The following is a 21,319-nucleotide window of genomic DNA, read 5'->3' as shown; positions in this document are numbered from 1 at the left end:
ACTCGTGTACGAAGCATTCACGAAAACCATCCTGCATGATTTCCATTTTCTTTCGCAAACTGAATGACTTAACATTTGAAACTTGCATAGTGTTTGTTTCGTTCGGCGAAAGCCATAACTACTGGTGAAGAAAGCACTGGATGAACTACACTTCACTAAAAGCAAATGTGATATCGTTAAGTCTTTGATGTTGACATCAGAACCACGGCTTCAAATGACTACAGAAAGAAGAAACATGACTCCTAATTCCGCAAATTCACTTTGGTCGAAAGTGCACTCTTATCCAAATGATGTTCCTTATTTCTCGAAGTCCTAGAATAACATTCTCTTCCACATCCAGAATGAATACAAATCACCTCCTACCTTGCAGAAATATTTTCCCCGATAATCATTTCTCCTGCGCACCACCTTATCGCTTGCCAAACTGCAATGTTTCCGCAATTGACATATTTGCTCGTGTTTCCTAAGGTATGAAATAATCAAGAAGAGCTGTTGCGAGATATGATGTTTTTGGTATTGCCAAACCACCATGTGTATTTTATTGCTTTCTTTATTTACTAAAGACCTGATGCATTGTAATTAAGCGATATAAGAACTTGATTTATATGCGATTACGTTTTCTTATACAAAATGTTCCAACAAGGTGCTTATGGGTTGTAATTTCATTTATTCAAAACTCAGTCTAGTTATATTTATAAAATTTTCAATAGCAAACGAAAGTTTTAAGAAAACAGTTTAAACGTTTTGGGTCAAGATACTTTTCAAAAAAAGTCTAATCCAAGAATTATTTATATGAGAAATTTTATGTAAAAACAAATGGCGCACATTTTTACGTTTGAAATTTACTGGCATATTCCATGCCAAATTTAGTAAGAGATTTCAGGTTTTTACCAGCTATAGGAAGTCAAGGATTTCTAGAATAATTTACAAAGTCAAGGACGAGTTCTGTCTATTGTTAATTGGTATTTTTATTTCCAAAATAGAACATTGAAGATTAAATTTTGAGAGAAGTCTTTTTAATTTTTTTGGCACGCTGCATAATGAGTTCATTTCAAAAAAGCTGAAAATAAAAGTATCAGTTTTCTACATTTTACTAATTATTCTTTCCTCCAATACCTAGACTTCATTTCGGAAACTTTCCTTTTGGTTATAAGAAATAAATCACAAAACAATTGACTGATGTCAATCGAAATCAGACGGAGATACTTATGTTCAAAATTATTTCATAACGAGTGCAAACTTTTTCCTCATAAAATTATGAGTGTCGGAGAAACATATGAAGAGCTAGGCTTCGTAATTTTTACAAAACAAATGACTTTAAATTTAAAAGTACCAAAGCGCAAACATTTACGTTTTTCAAAACACATTTGTACTTGCAAGTCAATGCCTACCACAAACGACCAAGATCCGGTCTGAACTTTTGCAGACAGTGCACAGACATGCGTTTCGAGTACCTTTCATTTTGGTTATTTGCGTATGCCATGTAACCTTCTCAAATATTCTCATGCTTGTGACTCAGAATTGAAATATCATTTTAACTGATATTTTTATGTGATGTGTAACAATAATTTTGTTTATTTTTCAGGATGAAGATTCAGGCCCCCTTTGCGCATACCGACTGTAATTTGAATAGCCAGTTTACAATAACAAGCTTAATAGTAACCGACCGTCATAGGAAGACGCCCGAGGCTTAAAGGAACGCGAATCTCTATCAAAGTTGCAACTTGTGTAAATGCAATTTTGACTTTTAAATTCTTTTATTTTCCCTTTCTCGTGTCAAAAATGTTTCTTTCTTCAATATTTAGTTTAATAACGTGAAACTTTAATTTAAATTTTTCTTTTCGCTATTTTTACTTTAAAAAGATTTTAAGTTCTTTCATTTTACAAAAGTAATACTGATTTTAAAAACTATAAATATTTCCTTTTGGTTTTTTATTTTAAAAAATTGCTTTTAAATTCTCACTTTATTTATTTTACAGAAATATGATATACTCTTATAAGCTAAACATATTTCTTTTTTGTATTTCCATAAATGCCATTTTTTCAAAAAATATTTTACTCCTTTTCATTAAGGGGTGTTGGAAACCCTATAGCAACAATGTTGAATTGGCAATTTTTGGATTACCTTTTCTGAAAATCTGCTGTTCTTACAGGCTTGAAGGTTTTTACGTAATTAAAGTACATCTATCACCTCGCGCTCTTACAAGCACGAGGCAGGTTCGTCTATGCGCTCGCCATAGTAGGAAAATAATCTCTATCTTTGAAATTTTATCCTCTAATTTATTACACATAACGGTACACAATATACAATAAAACAAATATCACTAGTATAGTATACATTTAATTATATACATAATATAAGGCGTGCAAAACATGTTTTAAGTAATCTCAACTATATACATAATATAAGGCGCGCAAAACATGTTTTAAGTAATCTCTTTCCACACGGCATGGCTGCCGGTCCAATCGCTAAAGTACCAAGTCTCGTATTCACGCCACCAGCCTGCCTCGATCGGTTTTTCCGAGGAATCTCGAATTCTTTTAATACGGTGTCTTTAATCATAATATTGTTATATCAATCCATTTCATCGAGAGTCGCGATCAAACTTTTAACTTTTGTTTTTAAACTCTGCAAAATAATTTTCCCTTCTTCAGATATTTTATAGAGATTAAGAATCACTTCATCATGATGTAAAAAGAACAGCCATTTCTCAGCTTTCGATGGTGGGTCAAACATAACTCCTTTCATTATTTTCAAATGTTTCAATAATCGTTTCCCTTGCTCTAAGAATCTCCTATATCTTGATAAAAATAAGAACCTTAATTTCTCATTTCCATATAAAATATACTTTCTCGGTGTCTACTGGCTTTAACGCCTGACATTCGAATCATGTTATTAACAGACATAAAAACAATTATAATTTTCTAAGTTAATATGGTTAATATATAAATTAAGAAGGACTTACCTTTGATCCCGATAGTGAAAATATCGAACGAAGAGCACAACTTGACGCTGATAACTTTAATCATGAGCACACTGCAGTGGCACGTAACTTGACATGATTACAACACGGTAATTCACATTATCCCTGATTTAACTTTTCATGATTTCACTAGGATGATGAACACTGATGATCCCATTTTACCACTCACTGGCTGTTAACTTTTTAGCACATCACGCTTTCACAAATCGGATGAATTTATTCGCACACATGGCCCTAAACGCGCCATTTTCTTTCGTCATAAAAATCTTCTCTCATCGTAGATCCATTCGTGAACTATCACCGAATTTCATTTTATAACTTTCAGTAACTTTTTACAACCATATTTATTTATTATTTTCACTATTTAGTGATTTCCTTTTTCACAATCTTATCCTATCGACTGCGCCGATTTGCACCTCGCGCCGTTTCAAGTCCGAGGCGGGTTCGGTCATTTCTCATGCACTCGCCATAATAGGAAAATAATCTCCATCAGCTTTGAAATTTTATCCACTAATTTATTAAACAATACACAATAAAACAAATACCACTACTATACATTTAGCTTAAGTTATCTCTTTGCACACGGCATGACTGCCGGTCCAACCGCAAAAGTCACAAGTCTCGTATTCTTCCCACCAGCTTGCCTCCACTCTGTTTTCCGGCGTAACTACGTCCCTTCCTTTAACCGTCTTTCGCCCCTCGCGGATAAAATGTTCTGGAAACGTCTTTCGCTAAGGGAAGTAACATCACAATACCTAGCTGAATATACTGAAAAGAGCTTTTTTATCATTTTAAATTTTAGAGTATTTTACAGTATATTTTGTTACGCATAGTAAAATTTAGCACTGATTATAATCAAAAGCTCTTTTCGGCAAATATTTGGAAGCGTAGTAAATAAGGTATAAACATTTCAGATACCTGTGAGCAGTAGTTCTTGAGAACAGGTACTACATCGAGTATAAAAAATCACGTTCGGGGGAAAACGCGATTTTATGTAAAAATTCTCAATTATCAAAGTATTCAATGACAAATTAAAGCTAGATTTTGTACAGTCCTAATTTCCATAGAGATTAAAGAACGGTGTTTTAAGAAAGCTAAAATTGTAGAGAATTTGAAAATGCAAATATCAGAAATCCTCATTTTATGAAATGTTTTGGCTTTCATCACCCCTTCAACTATTCTATTCTTTAAAGTCCTTTCTCTTTTTTTTCTATTCTGGTAAAACTTGATATATAAATTTAATTCTTTGTCTTTTAATTTTTAATTTTATATCTCTGGTCGCATTTCTCTTTAACGATTAACATTTTGCATTTGGCTTATTATTATTATATTAAAATTATGCAAAATGAACAAACAGTAAATAATGAGATGCTCAATTAAAAACAAATACAGATTTAATGATAAAAGGGAAATTTTTAATGTCATTACAAACAAGATTTCAAGGGGTTCAAGAGGCCGTTGCCTAAAAAAAAAAGAAAACAATTCGTCGTTTCCGGAAGAAATGAAACTTTAAAAAATATTTTCGTTGTCACAAAAACCAAACTTTTTGAAACATTACGTTATTCAAACTCTTACGTCACTTCCGAGTGTCACGTTATCTAAGATGGCATAGGTTTCGGCTACGTACCCAAGCCTCTGGCATCTCCTGAGGGCGGTTGGTTACTACACCTGAACCAACGATAGTGAACTTCCGGTGATATCCTTCTGTCTGTACCTGAATGAAACTGGCTCTATTTGACGGCACACTAGCGAAACACTAAAAAGTCATGATTTAAACGACGATGATTTGAATAATTTAACTGGAATTTTGAGGACGACAATTTAGATTAACTGCTGCTGATTTTTTATTTAGGTGGTCGTGAGTATATGGTTTAGTGATGAAGAGTATGAATAATTGAGTAGGATGATAATAAAACTTTAGGTGATCGGGCTTTGTATCTAGGTGAAGTTTTTTTATTCTGACGACGACTTCAATGATGATGATGAAGATGATACATAGGATGGTTTAGAATGACTGCTGTGATTTGGGTGATGATGGTTTATCTTATTCTGACGATGATCATGGTGACGCGATATACATGATGGTTAAAATGACGATGTGTATTAAGTGATAATAAATATTTAGATGAATTTGATGGTGACATAGTTTTGACTGATGACGATTTTATACATGATGTGAGAGTGATTTATATAATACTTTAGAGGAGTTAGACAATAAAGACGATGATTAAATGAGGATGAAGAAGATGATGATTTGGTTGATATTGCTTTCTATTTAGATGATCTGGAAGATTATGATTTATCTATCTCGACGATGATAATGGTGATGATGACATATACGACGGTTTAAACTGAAGGTATGATTTCGATGATGATGATTATTTAAATGATGGTTTTGAATTATCTGGTGATAATTTTATAATTTCTTTCTTGGTTATTCAGATAACAATTTTGATGGTGATTTAGAAGTTTGAGGTGATAAAGACGATGATCAAATGATACTGCTTTTTATTTAGTTGATTTGAGCTATAATGATTTATCTTAATTTGGCGATATTTTCAATGACGATGATGATGATAATATATATATATATGATGGTTTAACATGAAGATGTGTTTTGGGTAGTTATGCTTAGTTAGATGTCTTAGATTAGCAGATGAAGTTGATTGGATTTAGAAGGAAATTTATATATATGATGATTTCAATGAGTTAGATATTGATTTAGATGAAGGTATATTCATTTGATAATGATTATTTAAACAATAAGAGGGTCGTCCGAAAAATTACTTTGCCGTAAACCATAAAAAACAAAGTCTTATTACCTGGAAAAACCTATTGCAAAAGATACAGCTATATTTCTGCTACTTCTCAGCATAAGAAACATCGGAACTATACCAATTGTCATAGCGTCGGTTACCTATTTCCATTAGAGTGTCATAGAAGTCTGTCGCCTGGGAAGAAAGGCAGCCCGTCACATTTGTCTGCAACATTTCACCTGTAGGAAAGTGTGCCCAGACAAGAACGTCTTCAGGTGCAATAACACGTGGAAGTACTTAACAGCAAGATCGAAGCCATAGAATGGATGGTCAGACATCTCCCAGCGAAACGTCTGCAACATATATTTTGTGGAATTCCCCGTATGCGTCCGATGTTGTCGTAGGACACCACAACACCAGCACTGAGCATCCCAAACCATTTGTTCTGAATGGCTCTTCAGATGTTCTCTAGTAAAGCGCAATAAAGATCAGCTTTCACCGGAGCACCACTCGCCAATACGTCAATGAGCAGAATGCCTTTACTATCCCAGAATACCGTGGACTTCAATTTCCGTGCATAGACTGAGGATCGTCCGGCGCGTGGATCCCTGTGACGCCAATCAATTGTGAGTTGCTGTTTTCTGTGGTGAAGTGAGCTACCCACATCTCATCACCTGTAACGATTCTGTTAAATTGCGTTCAATAAACTGATTTATGTATCTGCTGCCTCTAGTTCTTTGTGTTTAAGTTTTGAGTATTCGAAATGGAACTCAAATACAATCAATCATATATATAGATTACATATCAATTCATATATTTGAATTAAATACATATTTACTTACCGGCCCGAAACTTTCTTAACACGTTGAGCGCGGCGCCGGTCTCTGGGGATTGACAGTGAACTTTCCGTGTGGCCGGCGTCGGTCCCTGGGAACCGGCACTGGAATTTTCGTTTGCCTGGCGTCGTTCCACGGAACCGACAGTATAAGTTAAAAAATAAATATAGTCTCAATGAAATGTGATCAAATTTAGCATTAATGAAATGTATTGAAACATTCTAAACAAAAACACGGCTTAGCTTTAAGGCTTAGCTCGCTGCCGGCTGAACGGAAAGGACAGCAAATTCGGCGCCGAACTCAGCGTGTTAATTAGAAAGCTACCGCTCGGCCTTAAAAACGCACAGCAGTTTGGTTTAAATAACCATTGATAACACTATTCTATAACGTTCTATAACGTATTATTCTATAACGTTCTTTGTACGTTAAAGTACATATAGCACAAGAGTGTGCAAGGAAACTGATATATAACAAATTTATTTAATATTTTTCATATAATAAGGATAATTTCAAACTGTAATCATAATTCTAAAAATCCATGACATTATCGAATTGAGACCTGTTTCGATGTCAGATATATCTCGTAATGAAATCTGATATTTTTTGAAATTTAACAACTAATTTTTCGAGGTATTTGACAGTCCAATCTGTATAAGTTTCATTTATTTGTTTAAATGTTTGTAAAGTGTTATCACAGATTTTCATAAAAAAGGGTGTGAGAGATAATTGATAAAATTGATAGATAGAAATGGAGGGAAAGTATGCATTTGTTCAGAAACATAAACGTAGTATTTGTGAGATTTCTCGCACAGCCAAATTATAATTGTTTTGTTATTTCTTTTTTTTCATATTTAATTCTTTTAAATTAATTTCTCAAAGTTTGTCATAATTTATGTGACTCAACTAGGTACGAAAAATTGATTCGGAATGTAAAAGAAATATATGTATTCTGTAACATTATTTTTTGTAAAGTTTAATTTTTTTTAATTAACAAGGTCTGTAACCAATGTTTGCACTTATTTAATGCACGGAGTTCCAAGCAGTTTCACTCATCATCCTACAAGCTGCAATAAACACAAAAACACAACTCTGAAAATGAAATATTCTAACAAGGATTGTAAAGCCAAAGGCATATAACTAGTCTCCTCTGTATGCTCAGATCATTCAATATGATTTCTCTCACAGCTTATACATTTTCAGATGAGTTACTCACGTTCGTTTTTAAAGGTAATCAAAATAATGTAAAACTGCAATTAAAAAGATTAAAATTTCGACAAATTGACTAAATGAAATATATATTCGCTGGTCGCTTAAAATTGCTTCAACGGTACCTAGTTCCAAATTGCAAGATGGGTATTCCACACACGGATAATCGAGAATTAGTATAACATTCTACAGCAAAACATTGCAAATTCCGTGCTTTTTTCATATAATGCATTCATGCTGTCAGATTTATTATGTCTAATCTTATAATATTATTGTAAAATTACGGCCGGTAGAAATCATTCCTTGAAAATGAAGGCCCCTTGCCACCTTCTTGATGACTAATTTCAAATGGATAATTCAAACGTGGCGAAAAGAGAAATATTAAAATTTTCAAAAATTCGTGTTTACGGTTTTTTAATACCTAGATTTACCACTGCTAACTAATATTATGATATAATAATATATTAATAATTAGTCAAATGAAATTTATGTGGCTTCGTGTCAACCACTTGGTATTTTTAACGCTGTGTTTGAGCAAAAACAGAATATTGTTTATTTAAGCTATAATAAACATCCTACAGTAACATTTAGTTATTGTACATTGTTTTTTATCAGCACTTACGAGCTGAAGTTTCGTCTTATTAAACTATCCATATTGGTGTTTTTCATGCTCCTATATTGTTTTTGTATATAAATAATGGAAATTACAATTGGGATGATCAGTTCCATAAAACTCTCAGTATTCTGCAATCCTAACCACATGACCAATGGTGCCCCAAACATACAAGAAACAAACAGGTATTTACAAGTAGGAATGATTTTCGAAACGTTTGCTTAAACTCAAAACAAAATAAAACAAAAGGGTCGAATCAAAATGTTAATGTTTCATAAAAATGTGCAGGATAATGTTAGATGTAAAGCCTGTTTTCGTTTCCCTGGCAGACGTACTAGGAAGTTTCATAAATGAAAGTTTTCTCTTTTGGTGGGATAGTGGCTGTGACCTATACATCGAGCATTCATTGCTGGACAGTACGTGTATAATTACAGATAGATAGAGATAAGTAATTAATAGAGTATTTGACATATATAAACTCATCATTCAGATCTTCGAAAGTGTTCAAATAGTAAAAACACGATACCGTATGCTTTCACCACTTCACTTATGATGTAGACTATGCCCATATGAGGTACTTCTCCCTGTTAGAGTTAACTAAATCTTAGCTATTGAAATATAGCATTTTCAAATTCTTTCCATTTGAATTTAACATGAATAATTTTACTCTGATCTCTCTCTTTCTTTTCTGTTTGTTTCTTACTTCTAGCCATCTATATCCAGTTCTATATCTTCTACTTGTGCCTCTGATATTTAATGTAACGGCATTTTGCTTTAGAGTAAATAGATTTAAATTAATTAAAAATTACATTCCTATTTTCAAAATACTTTTATTAATATTTCAAGGTAAACATTTTGATATTCGTCAAATGGAACTCGAACCTAAAATTTAATTTTTATTAAATCTTTAATCTATTTCCAGCACTATGCATAAAAATGCCCTTTCTTGTTAAAATAACGAAACTGATTTTAGATTTACTAGTAATGAATCAAATTGCAAATTGCTTAGTTGACATTTTTCAGCTCTCAGAGTACATTCCATTTAACTATGCAGTAAATCGAATGATTGTTTGCAGTTAACAATATGTAAAAAGCTGTTTGGGCCAGGTCGAGAAACAGGTGGTTTACATCTGGAGGAAACGAATTTTTGACAATGTCTATATACTATATATAAACGAATAATTAGAAACTTCCGCGTAATGCTCTTATGAAATAATTCACTGTATATTAGAAAAGTACGAGAAACAGACGCATATTTTTTCAAATGAAAAGAATCGAAAAATTATGTGCTTACTAAAATCAAAAATCTCAGGCGAACAACAAATAAGGCCTTGTAAGGCCTTATGTATTGTTCCTTATAAGTTATGTGAATTTCCTTATAAGGCCTATTAAATTATACACACTTTTTGCTGCTGATCATTTAAATTTATTTCTTCGAATTGCTCTTTCAAACTTGAATACCCGATTCCTAAAAGAAAGTTGCTGATTTTGAAATAATGTATACTGCTTAATTTTGGTCGTGCGTTTATGAATTTTTTCTAATTTTATTTCTTTATTAGCGGAAGTACCCGATGTCAATTAAGTTAGATTGAAAGCAATGTATCTAACAACAGAGAGAACGATACCGTTGTAATCCTTCTCTAACGATGTAAAAAATACGATTCATAGTTATACATTTTTCAGTCTGGTGCGATATGCAACCCCACATAAAAAATTTCGATAGAAAAATATAATTCTCTCTCATTGTATCAGAAGCAATGTCACTCAGCTTTTAGTGATTTTCGTCTTTCTAATCAAATGGCCATAACAGCTCAAGTTCCATCCAATATTTCACCTATATTCAACTTTAGTCGATTCAATGTCGCAAAATATTTATCATAATTGATGAGAAATCAATAACGCAAACAAACAAACAAACACACAAACAGACATTCTTCTTTATATATATAGGTTATGTAAAATTGACAATTTTTTTTATTAACAAAATGTAAGATTTGCAAGCGAGCAGTAGCAACACTTTTCGAAATAAAACAATTCTATCTTCAACGCCCGAGACTGTTACCACTAGGAAAAATGAGTGCGAAAATTAGAACTTTCAGAATTTTTAATTAGTATTTTCGCTCATGAAAGTGGTTAAGATGAGAATAGTCGAAATGGCTTCCCTCGAATTTTCGGAATCGGGAATAACGTATTTAATGTTTGGGAAAGCTATTTTTATTTCATCTTTTATCTATTTTCGTATTTTAACAAACTCTAGGATTTGAAAGAGAGCAATGGTAACAACTTTCGAAATAAAGCAGATTTTCGTCTCCAGCTTGCGAGACTGTTGCCACTCGAAAAATGAGAAAGAAAATTATCGTTTTTCCGAGTTTTTATTTATAGCTCTGATTTTAGCTACTTTTTTTTTTTTTTTTTTTTTTTTTTTTTTTTTTGAGAAACGTGACGTCGACCTAATTGTAGAATGTTTGGTGGTGATAGCTATAGTAGTGACCGAGTTATGAGAGGACAAACACACAAACTTTCTTCTTTATATACTATATAGATAACAAGTATGAAACTTTCCCAAATGTAAGTATACGAACCGCGAGACTGTATTAAAATTTGGATTTACTTATTTGTCAAAAAAGAATTTTTTTAAAAATTTGACATCGCCAAAACATGAATATTTTCGTGATTTAAAAACATTTCCATAACTGGAAGTATATTACTACAAGCAACGATCGCAAAAATAAAGGTCGTGTAGGGACTTTTAAGCCGGATAAAGGATGTTGGTGTACATATACGTGAGCATATACATATACGGTTGGTACAGCTAACCTGCAATATAAAGAGAGAAGCAAGCCTACTCTTTAGAAAATTTCAATATTCTTCGGCTAATCGTTTTTGAGTTATGCGAGATACATACACACATATATTAGATCTACATACATACAGAGAACACGAAAAAATCCCTTTTAAATGCATTATAAAATATACTATGAAAAGGAAGAAGTCTTTATTCTGTCCGTATGAGATGTCGCACAAAAATCATCCAAATGGATTCAGATATGGACAAAATGGATATTTCCACTGAAATGTGATACTTGAAAATTTTCGTAATTATAATACTTCCTTTATATTGTAAAATGCAGTAATAAAATATTACCTAAATGGGAAATCTTAAATAGATGAGAATTAGTACCAGAATTCCACAGCTATACTTTTAAGAAGTGGTCGTAAAAAAAAAGTGGTTCGCTGAGAACTTCGTTCTAAAAGTTCAAGCAATAACTAAAACATTTTCGAATAAATTGTGTGTGAAAACTGTATGTCCCGTCGTTCAAAAGTAGTGGACTGTAAATTCACTTGATGTTCCCTCAGTTTAGAACCCAAGAAACCTCAGAGTCATAATGTTGACCGAAACTACTTTATTGGCTTTCAAACATTAAGTTGGCTGAGGAACGGCGAAGAACACTTTGACACCTCTGACTTCAGTAGCGGCTCACCAAGTAAACTCGGGAGAACCTCTGCTTAGTTGAAACTCACAGCAAATTAAAAGCTCTAAACCCGAGCTTTACGATCCTAACAAATTTGTGTCTGCGCCTCTCCCCGGTACAAAGAGAGAAATACAATTTGCGTAACATAGAACTAAAATATTTAATCCTTTGCGGCGCACTGTACGTTAAAGTCGGAATTTCAGCAAGAAACGTTGTATTCAGTCTATTTAGTCCTAAATAAGTATACAGGTAAAATTTTGTAAAAATTGCACTTACCGTTTTAATTCTGTGGGTGTTCCATGAGGTGGAACACTGCGCCGCCAGAGCTTTGAAAAGTGCGACTAAGCGAGCATTGCAGTGAAGCACGAAAATGAGTAGAAGCGTTTGCATAAGAATGAAAAAACTCTGTATTATGGCTGTATACATGGTTTCCTGGATATACACAATATTCTTGAATATATACGGATAAATGAGATACATATCTACATACACAAGTCCTATATACAAAAATGTTTATAAATTTTCCTATTTCTTATCTTCGTGAAATTGTTCAAAGCAAGTCACACCTTTTTGATGGAAGCACAAACCAACTAAGATTAAAATAATTAACTACGATTAATATTAACAAAAAAGAAAAATAAGCTTATAATATATAGATACACGAAAAATATCTACACAATTATTGAAAATAAACGGGAATGAGACTAAAAAGGCAGCAAAAATTTCGCGTAGGTCTAAGTAAAGATGAGTCAAGCTACTAATGAAATTCCCGCCTAAAAACTACCCCCAAAAATTTCGAGATGCCAATATTAATGCTTTCATAACACAAAAACCACCTCGCCCCTCAATGCTGCTTTGTTTGAATTCATTCCCTACCCAAAAAAAATCAACAGAAACAGAAAACGAAAACAACGGATGTTCTCTCCTGAGAGCACAGATGTTCTGATTAGTAAGAGCATGAGATTGCTAAAGGCGCAGTGTTCCCGCTAATGGAACACCTGGTTTTATTCAATGATTCTGCGTATGATTTTTGTATGAAAGATTAAAAAAATAATTTGGAGTACAGCCAGCAAAATTATGCCTATTTTTCTCCAAATAAAATTTTTATATCATTAAAAAAATAGAGAAAATTACTTGAAAAAATGGATTTTAATAACACATAATAAATTAACGTTATGTGTCTCCTTGTGATATGCTGCTATCTACGGTTTAAAAAGAAAAGTTCAAAGTATATTATAAAAGCATTTTTATCTATTTACGGTTGAATTTAGAGGCTTTCGAAGCGATTCAATTTGGGTGTTCCATGTAGTGGCACACTGAGACACAGAAGCTTAACCATATTTTAGAATCATTTATAAAAATATATAAATGTAAAGTTAAATATAAAATATTCGTTTCAAAGCGATCGTTGACGATTCCATATCTCTTTAGTCTTCCGTTGATGCGGTCATCTTAGAGAGACATTGTGAAAAACCTATATTTACTTATTTTCTCAGAAACATCGGTCATCTTAGGATGGTAATCGACAAGAGGATTTATTGTACCTATATTTTCTTTTTGTAAAATTCTGCGTTTACATTTTCTAGATCTAAATTTAAATTTGATCTTTCTCAAAAAAATAGTCTGAAAATGAATGCATTTCCGTTAATAATCTATTCCGTTAATAACTCTATCTGGCTTTAGGGGTCCAGAGGTAAAGTCGTTGAACGCTGGTAGCTAGACCCAGCACAAAAACACGCTGCTTGAGAATTTTGTGGTTTTTCTAATGTGTAATGTGCGTACGAAACTTTTCCTGAGAAAGTCCTCCCCAAACGCTTCCCTCCCCTTAGGAAAAGAGCCCTAACGTGCTCTTCCAATAATCCAATAAATATAAATACGGTACTGAAATATTACGTAGTTCATCCTGACTTGTGTCATCACAACTAACGAATCGCAACATGCAAAGGATACTTATATAAAAGGATTACTTTGAAGAAGCTGAAGGAAAAAGAACAAAAGAAGTCTTAATTTTATTCAAAGAACATAATATTAGAAATTTCAGACATGCATAAAACTTTTAAATACATTTAATCTAAAATAAATGCTCCTTTTCCCTTTTTTAATTTTTTAAAAATATATTGTTCATGAAGAACTGCCAATACAACTTTATGAAATGACTTAATTAAATAATAACGTTTAATAGTTAAGTAAATAAATTTAAAATTCTCTTAAAATAAAAATTAAATACTGCGTAGTACTCCCATACGTATCATTAATTTTCTACTTCCTTTCAACTTTTCAATGCAAGAGTTCCTTCTTGGATTTTTAGCAAAAAATTATTAATGAAAGGAAATATATGAAATATAGAGGTAAAAATATTCCTCATTCTTACTCGCACCTATAATTCATTACTCGAATACGCACCAGCACCTTTTAAATGTAGAAAAGATATATCTGCAGAATAATCGTCATGCGATTATTTTATTTACTCTCTTTTATAGGAATATATTTTCCACGACGATATTTTTAAACTGCGAAGTTTTGGAACCTCTTTCTGTTCTTCGTCGATGTTTTGTACCACGATTGTTTTCTTCGATGATGTTTTAGACTTACGATATGTTTTCCTGCCTTCTTTTCTCCCACATGTTTTCTACAACGAAGTTTCCCTCTTACGTTGTTTTCTCCGCTACGTTTTCGTCCGCGATGTCTTCGTCGGACCTCCTAGAATTCACTCGCAAGCAAGCGAAATAATCGTTCCATTTAGACTCTTGTCCTTCGACAAAATAATACCTGGCCCATTATGGATTAATGCAAATGTACAGAGACGTATAAGATTATGGGGTTCATTTAAAAATGACTTTTCAGTCCACTTTCATATTAGTTTGATTACCATTAAAAACGAACATGAGAAAGGTGTCTAAAAATTTGCGTCTTATACTTAGGAATTTTTGAATAAGATTACAATCAATTTTTTTTTTCTTATGGTTGGCACTTGCCTATGTCGGCATCGTCCTGCCCTAAGGCCAGATCGGTAGTCTCTTTATCATGGAGGCGCCTAGTAGGCGGGACATCATTGCCTCCTATGAAGGGACAGACAATTTTACATCCATGCCTTCTCCGGGATTCGAACCTGAGCCCTACGGTATCGCACTCAGGTTTCCCTAACCACCATAACGCTAAAAAAAGGCTTGCAGCTACAGATTTGATTTTATTCATGATTTATCATTATAGTCGTTAGAATATTTTATTCTCACAATTAAATATTGTTTTTTTTTTTTTAGCTTGTACAACGATGATTCAAATTTTAGTGTTTTTCCAGCATCAAAGCGGTTGCGCACATTGATTACAGACATGTTGTTTAAAAAAATAAAATTTACGAAAAAATAATGCAGATCAATTTTTTAACAGTGGGAATCAATTTTTCGTAACTATTTCAGTAGTGTCAGTTAATTCAGACTTGTAGAGATTAATATTCAAATATTAAAACTGAGACTCGGTCTTTCAGAAAGCCTCACAAGTACTTTCTCTCTTTCCATAACAATGTATGTTATTGTCGTTATGATTGATCAATACCAGTATTGATCACCGATAATTTTTAAGAAAATCTGTGATAACGCTTTACCGACTTTTAAACAAAGGAATGAAGCTTATACAGGGTGAGCTGTCAAGTACTTCAGAAACTGTGTTCTTAAACGTTTAAAAATATTTCATATCTTTTAATGAAATACATCTGACACTGAAGCATGTCTCCATTCGATGATGCCACCGATGCTTGAAATTATATTCACAGTTTCAGCATGTTTATAATAAAAATTGTAACCAATGTGCTACTCACTAGTTTTCTCATATACTCCTGCGCTTTATGTACTTTAAAATTACAAACGGCTACAACTGTGTCTCTGTTCACCTTGTTTATTTAATCAAACTACTTTGTCTTTAACTGACAGAGTGTTGGCTTTATAGTAATATATACTTATCACACTTCTGCTGCTTTGTTTTGTGTTTAAAATGTTTCTTCAGTTTTATTTGGACCGTAAACGCTTCAAGAAAGTAATTCAGAAATCTGATTTAGAATGTGCGTGTTGATGATTGACTGATTCAGATTCTTGATTATTTTCTGATTAGATCTCATTTGCGTCTGCAAAAAGTGCCAATAATTAGGTAATAAATCTATGCAGACTTTTCGTCAGAACTCGTTGGTATGCAAGTAAATAAAATGCTTACACAAATGAATAAAATACTCCTCATATTACCATTTCGACGTTTCATATACAGATAATTTGACTAAAACCTGATAATAATTTATATTTTCTCTCTCATTGTAATGTTTCTTTATACTTTTATAAACGTTCTTCCAAATAAATGTTTCCACAAAATTATTACAATAGGTTCTCAAGCATTACCCTCTTAACCTTCTAAAACCGGGCCGAAATTCTCATATTATAGCTTTCAGACCAGCGCAATCCGAAACAGTTTTGCCCCCTCTTTGACATTTTCCTAATGAGAAAAGTCGTCAGTTCCCCTCCATGGGTGAAGTAAAATTTACATGTTTGTCGGACACCTACGTCCCATAGTAGAGGAGTTGCTAGATTTGCAATTTTTTCGATGATTATTTTGCTTTCATATTTAAGTGAAAGCAAAATTCTAAATAAATAGTGCATAAATAAATGTGCAGTACTGGATGCATATCCAGTGCACACTTTATTTAGAACAAAATGTATGCAATGTTTATATTTCATTCACTATTTCTAATCAATCTCGTAAATAATTTGTGAATTTTTTAACTTTGTTTTCACTCTTCATTTATATTCGCGTATTTTCGTATTAGAAATTAGCAAGCGAGAACAAAATTTAACAAAATATAGTAAATACAGACTAGATCTGTAAGTCTGCAGGCCGGAATGCGATTTTTAATAACATATTTTCATTAATAAAATAATGGTAATGACTAATTTAATGAAATAATAATAATAATATTTATTACCATTAGATGATTAGAATGAGATTCAATACAAATAGATTTTGAGATGAACTTACAGCAATAATAAAGCTTTACATAACAATAACAGAGATTTAAATCTGCTTTTTTCGATAATTTTGTTATTATAATATAAAAATCAAAATCCGAGATACATTGGTTGCGTTTAATAATTAATTTTAACAAATATTACATTGGACTATCAGGCAAAGAAGGTATATCTTTAACGAGAATTTTTCTTTGTAAAATTGGCTTTTGTTTATGTTAGCCGAGAAAAAAATTCGTGACTTATACATGCAATCATCAAAAGAATTTTGAGAACAGTTTTAAATGTTCATGAAGAATTAATTATACGTCAATTTCTTTCCATAGGTAGAAATTTCGTCTAAAACTATCGTTATATCCAAAAGTTGAAGTCTATTTCATTTTCAACGAATATTCTATTTGCACATAATATATTTTCCAATTTATTTTAGAAAGAGTAATCTTTCACGTTTTCAAAAGAATAAGGAAATATTGGGTGTTGATACCATGTAGTAAATTTGTTTTTTATATTTCTTCCAGTAATGAAAACGATTACCCTGCAATATTTTCAAAGCAAAATTAAGAAAACCGTTTACGCCAAATTGTGCATAAAGTATCTTCTCGTGTATATTTTTATTTAAAGTGTGGAATTTTCTCTTTGAAAATATCAAAAATCATGAAGAGCAAAATTAATTCATGAGAAATAACTTTGAAATGCAATAATTCCATTGTAATATGACATAGTGGATAAAAGTGCAATACAGTTTATTTATTCACAAATAATCCCCCTCATATGCGTAATTTATGTACTGTCGATTGAGAAATATAGGTTAGTAAATTAAACCGGTTAATTCAATACTTTTCCTTTATCAATATTTTTACCTGCTCTTCAGTAAAGCGGTAAAGGTGGCTGAACACTTATAGCTCGCTTGGATTTGAATCCCGGATAAATAGTTGGAGTCATGGTTTTTGTGTAACGTAAATGCAAGCCAGCTTCTCTTAGAAAGTCCTCCGCGAAGACATAACTCCCCTTATACAGTTAATCGTTGGGTGCTTTGATGTAATTCAGTAAGCGAACAAATTAATCCAATCAATACCGAAGAACGGGTTGATTACATGTGGAGTTTTCCACCAGGAATGTAAATGCGAGCAATTTTCTCTTAAAAAGGTTTACACGAAAGCATCCATTCCCTTAAGCAGATAGCGTTCGCGTGCTTTTCCGTAATCCAATCCTAATTTTCATACATTTAGTAGTAAGTTGACATACACCTTATTACAGACAAAATAACAACTTTTTTAAAATATTTTTTTATCAACTTGTCTGAATTCTCTCTATCTCTTGAAGAGTATAAGAATTTCAGCAAATAAAACTGGCCAAAATTTTATAACATTTAACTGATGTTTTGATTCAGTTTAGAAGTAACGTGAGCTTTACTGATATTTAAATATTTTTTGGCAGATCTCATCCTAAAAGAGGGTGTAAAGATAAATTGATTTTATTTAATTTACAATCAATGAAAATCATTGAAAGCAATCACTGAATGAATGAAAATCAGAAAAACTATTATGCATACAATTGTCTCTTATTTATCTCCTGATAAATCAGACAAAATTGCCTGCATAATAGAAGCACTTTGAAAGAGTTGACAGTTCTTAAGGGTTTTATGCACTCCACAAAACAATGTCAAAATAAAATCTTATTATTCATAAGTATGAAAAGGAAGTAAACGAGTAAACGATAAAAACGGTTTTACCTATTTTCTAGAAGGGCATTAAATCTAAAATATTAATCTATTCTTATTTGTTATGATTAAAGAACATTAAATATGGTAAGCTTAAAGAGCGTGCAAAATCGCTGACGTTTTAATCATAGCAAAAGTCAGTACTAAAAAAAATAGCATTAAAATTATGAGACAGATTGAGAAAGAGATGGCCTCTATTTAATTTTCAAGTATATTGGCGCGAGACGAAACCTGCGGTTTTTGCCAAAATGTAGCTAAACTGATAAGAAGAGGGAAATAATGCGTAGCCAGCGGCTACTCTGAGCAGCGACAATGGACCACCCAAAGATCTACAGATAGGCGATTCTCTAAAATGGGGAGGGCATGGATGGTACGACAGTTGTACCGATGCCGGCGTCTGAGAAAGTCATTCTCCTTGTACAACTGCTGTACCAGCCGGCTTCGAGAGGTTAATCGCATTTACGTTTACTCGGCTGGAGAACTCAGTAAAGGACTTCTTACCACAATGCCCACAGTTGGATAATCTTCGGTTTCTGGCAAGTACTATCTTAGCTATTAAAAGGCAGCAGACCAACAATAAAGTGCTATTCACATTCAATGTTCGCATGTTTAGCTATTGTCTATTTTGCCTTTCTGCTCACTTTTCGAATATTTGATTTTGAGTGAAACGATCGTTAAGATAGTAGGTGCTTTGAAATTTATAATCATTCATCCTTTGGTATTTAATTAGGAAAATTCTCATCGGAAGACTCAGTGTGAAAGTAATTCAGCGAACAGGGAAGTACTGCTATATGCGGTAGAATTACATTTGCATAAAGGTATAAAACCGGCCCTTTAAAAGAGCTTCAACGTTTTCATATGAACGTGTATTTCTGTTGAAATTCAACTAGTTGCATAAGCACAAATCTTCATAATTTATTTTGAGATGGTGGAAAAACAGTGCTGACGTGTTATCAAGCTAAAAAAAAAAAAAAAAAAAAAAGGAGGACTGTGCTATATCTCCCGTTCTACTGGGCCGATTGACAAAACTCAAACTGCGTTTTTCATGTCTCGAAAGCGCGACTTAGGAATATATTAGATTTATACATAGCACTATTCTAACGTAGGAATCTAACATAGGCATGTGTTGAAATCTTACTCCAGCTTTGGATTAGCGTGAAACGTGATTGTTTACAAGCTCTTTTGCGATTTCTAAATTTCTTTTGACTTTTTTGAAGGTGTTTTTATTATAACATTGCAGTTTTTGTTTAGTATTTTTATCACCTGATAATTATGGAAAATTGTGAGGAAGATGTAAAAAATAAAAGATCTTATATTCATCGACCAAAGAAAAGAAAGTTCCAGGGAAATCAGCATAATGATACAATGAATAAGAAGTGTGGTGTCAGTTCTTCGTTTAAAAAATTAAATAGTGACACTGTTTTGCCACCAAGAGATAAAGATAACTTTAGAGCCTAATTTTAGTGGTTATAGACTATTTGATTTGGATATCCTATTTCAATGTATTGAAAATAATTTATGTTGTAAAATATGTAATGTTCATTTAAGTGAACTATTTCATCATGGTTTAAGCTCAAAATTTGAGTTACTATGCTCAAAGTGTTCATGTAAAAGAACTTTCAGAAACTCTAATATGATGGGTGTCCGAAAAAATATATCAGAGCTAAACAGAAGATTTACGTATGCAATGCGAACTCTTGGTCAAGGGAAAGCTGCTATGCAGTAAATACAGGAATTCATATCCGGAATGGGGTCCTTGAGTTTAGAAGTTGGAATTTTATTGATGGGAGAGTAAACAACCCGAAAGTTAAATTTCTGCAAAATATGTGCAACTTTATAGCTAATTGATGGAAAGAAGGGAATAACAACAGAATTTTTATAATCTCCTAAAATAAGAGTGTGGCTTTTAGTGTGTTGAGATGAGAATTTTTTAACTGCTTGATTAATAATGTTAGGTGAAAAGCCCCTGTCAATAGCTATTGCTTTTAAATAATTTAGTTCTTCATCAAGGGCTAGTTTGGAGGAGCAAACTTGAAGAGCACGGAAAACATAGGAATAAAATGAAGCTAACTTTTGTTTAGTCGGATGACATGATTTAAAGTGTGGTGGAAGGCAAACCGATGAAGGTTTACGGTAAACTGTAGTACTGAAGTTGGATGTGTTGCATGTGACCAGAATGTCGAGAAACGGAAGAGAATTGCAAGTCTCAGTTCAAAAGTGAACTGAATAGCAGGATCAATAGAATTCATTGTTGAAAGAACTCTATTTAAATCATCTTTATTACCTTCAAACAGGGTAAAAGTATCGTCTACGTAGCGGAACCATGCCGGGAAGTTTAAAGTTTCAAACAATTTTGATTCATAATAATGCATGTAGATATCAGCCAGGATGGGACTGAGGGGGCTTCCCATGGCTAATCCCTCAGTTTGCTTGTAATATTTATTTTGGAAAACAAAATGTGTTTGTTTCAAACAGAGTTGAGTGAGAGAAATTAGCTCATCAATTTCGATGCAAGAGAAATGAAATTCGCGAAGTCTGGTTTCTAGACATCTTAATGCACCCTCCACTGGGACATTGGTGAATAATGATTTTACATCAAAAGAAACCATGAGTAAATTACGAGGAGAAATGTTTTTAACCTTTTTTACAAACTCTATTGAATTTTTTATGGTGTAAATGTTATTGTCTAATAGAGTGGAAAATCTAGAAACTAAATATTTAGCTAATG

The 21,319-nt window shown here is 32.7% G+C and overlaps 2 protein-coding genes across 4 annotated transcripts in view; one reads left to right on the top strand and one right to left on the bottom strand.

The window, feature by feature from the left end:
* Nucleotides 1-6,464, top strand: part of LOC146995105 (uncharacterized) — a 37,497-nt gene extending 31,033 nt beyond the window's left edge. Inside the window, exon 3 of the mRNA XM_085825544.1 lies at nt 1,586-6,464. The gene's annotated coding sequence lies outside the window, so the exon portion shown is untranslated. The remainder of the gene's footprint in view (nt 1-1,585) is intronic.
* Nucleotides 1-21,319, bottom strand: part of LOC146995103 (uncharacterized) — a 235,771-nt gene that overhangs the window by 96,835 nt on the left and 117,617 nt on the right. The window lies entirely within an intron of this gene.

This window comes from Stegodyphus dumicola, chromosome 10, assembly GCF_044657685.1.
Source record: "Stegodyphus dumicola isolate Sdum_Otavi_A_Nest chromosome 10, ASM4465768v1".
Classification (NCBI taxonomy): Eukaryota; Metazoa; Arthropoda; class Arachnida; order Araneae; family Eresidae; genus Stegodyphus; species Stegodyphus dumicola.
The sequence above is the reverse complement of the archived record's forward strand: the minus strand, read 5'-3'. Positions and strand labels throughout refer to the sequence as shown.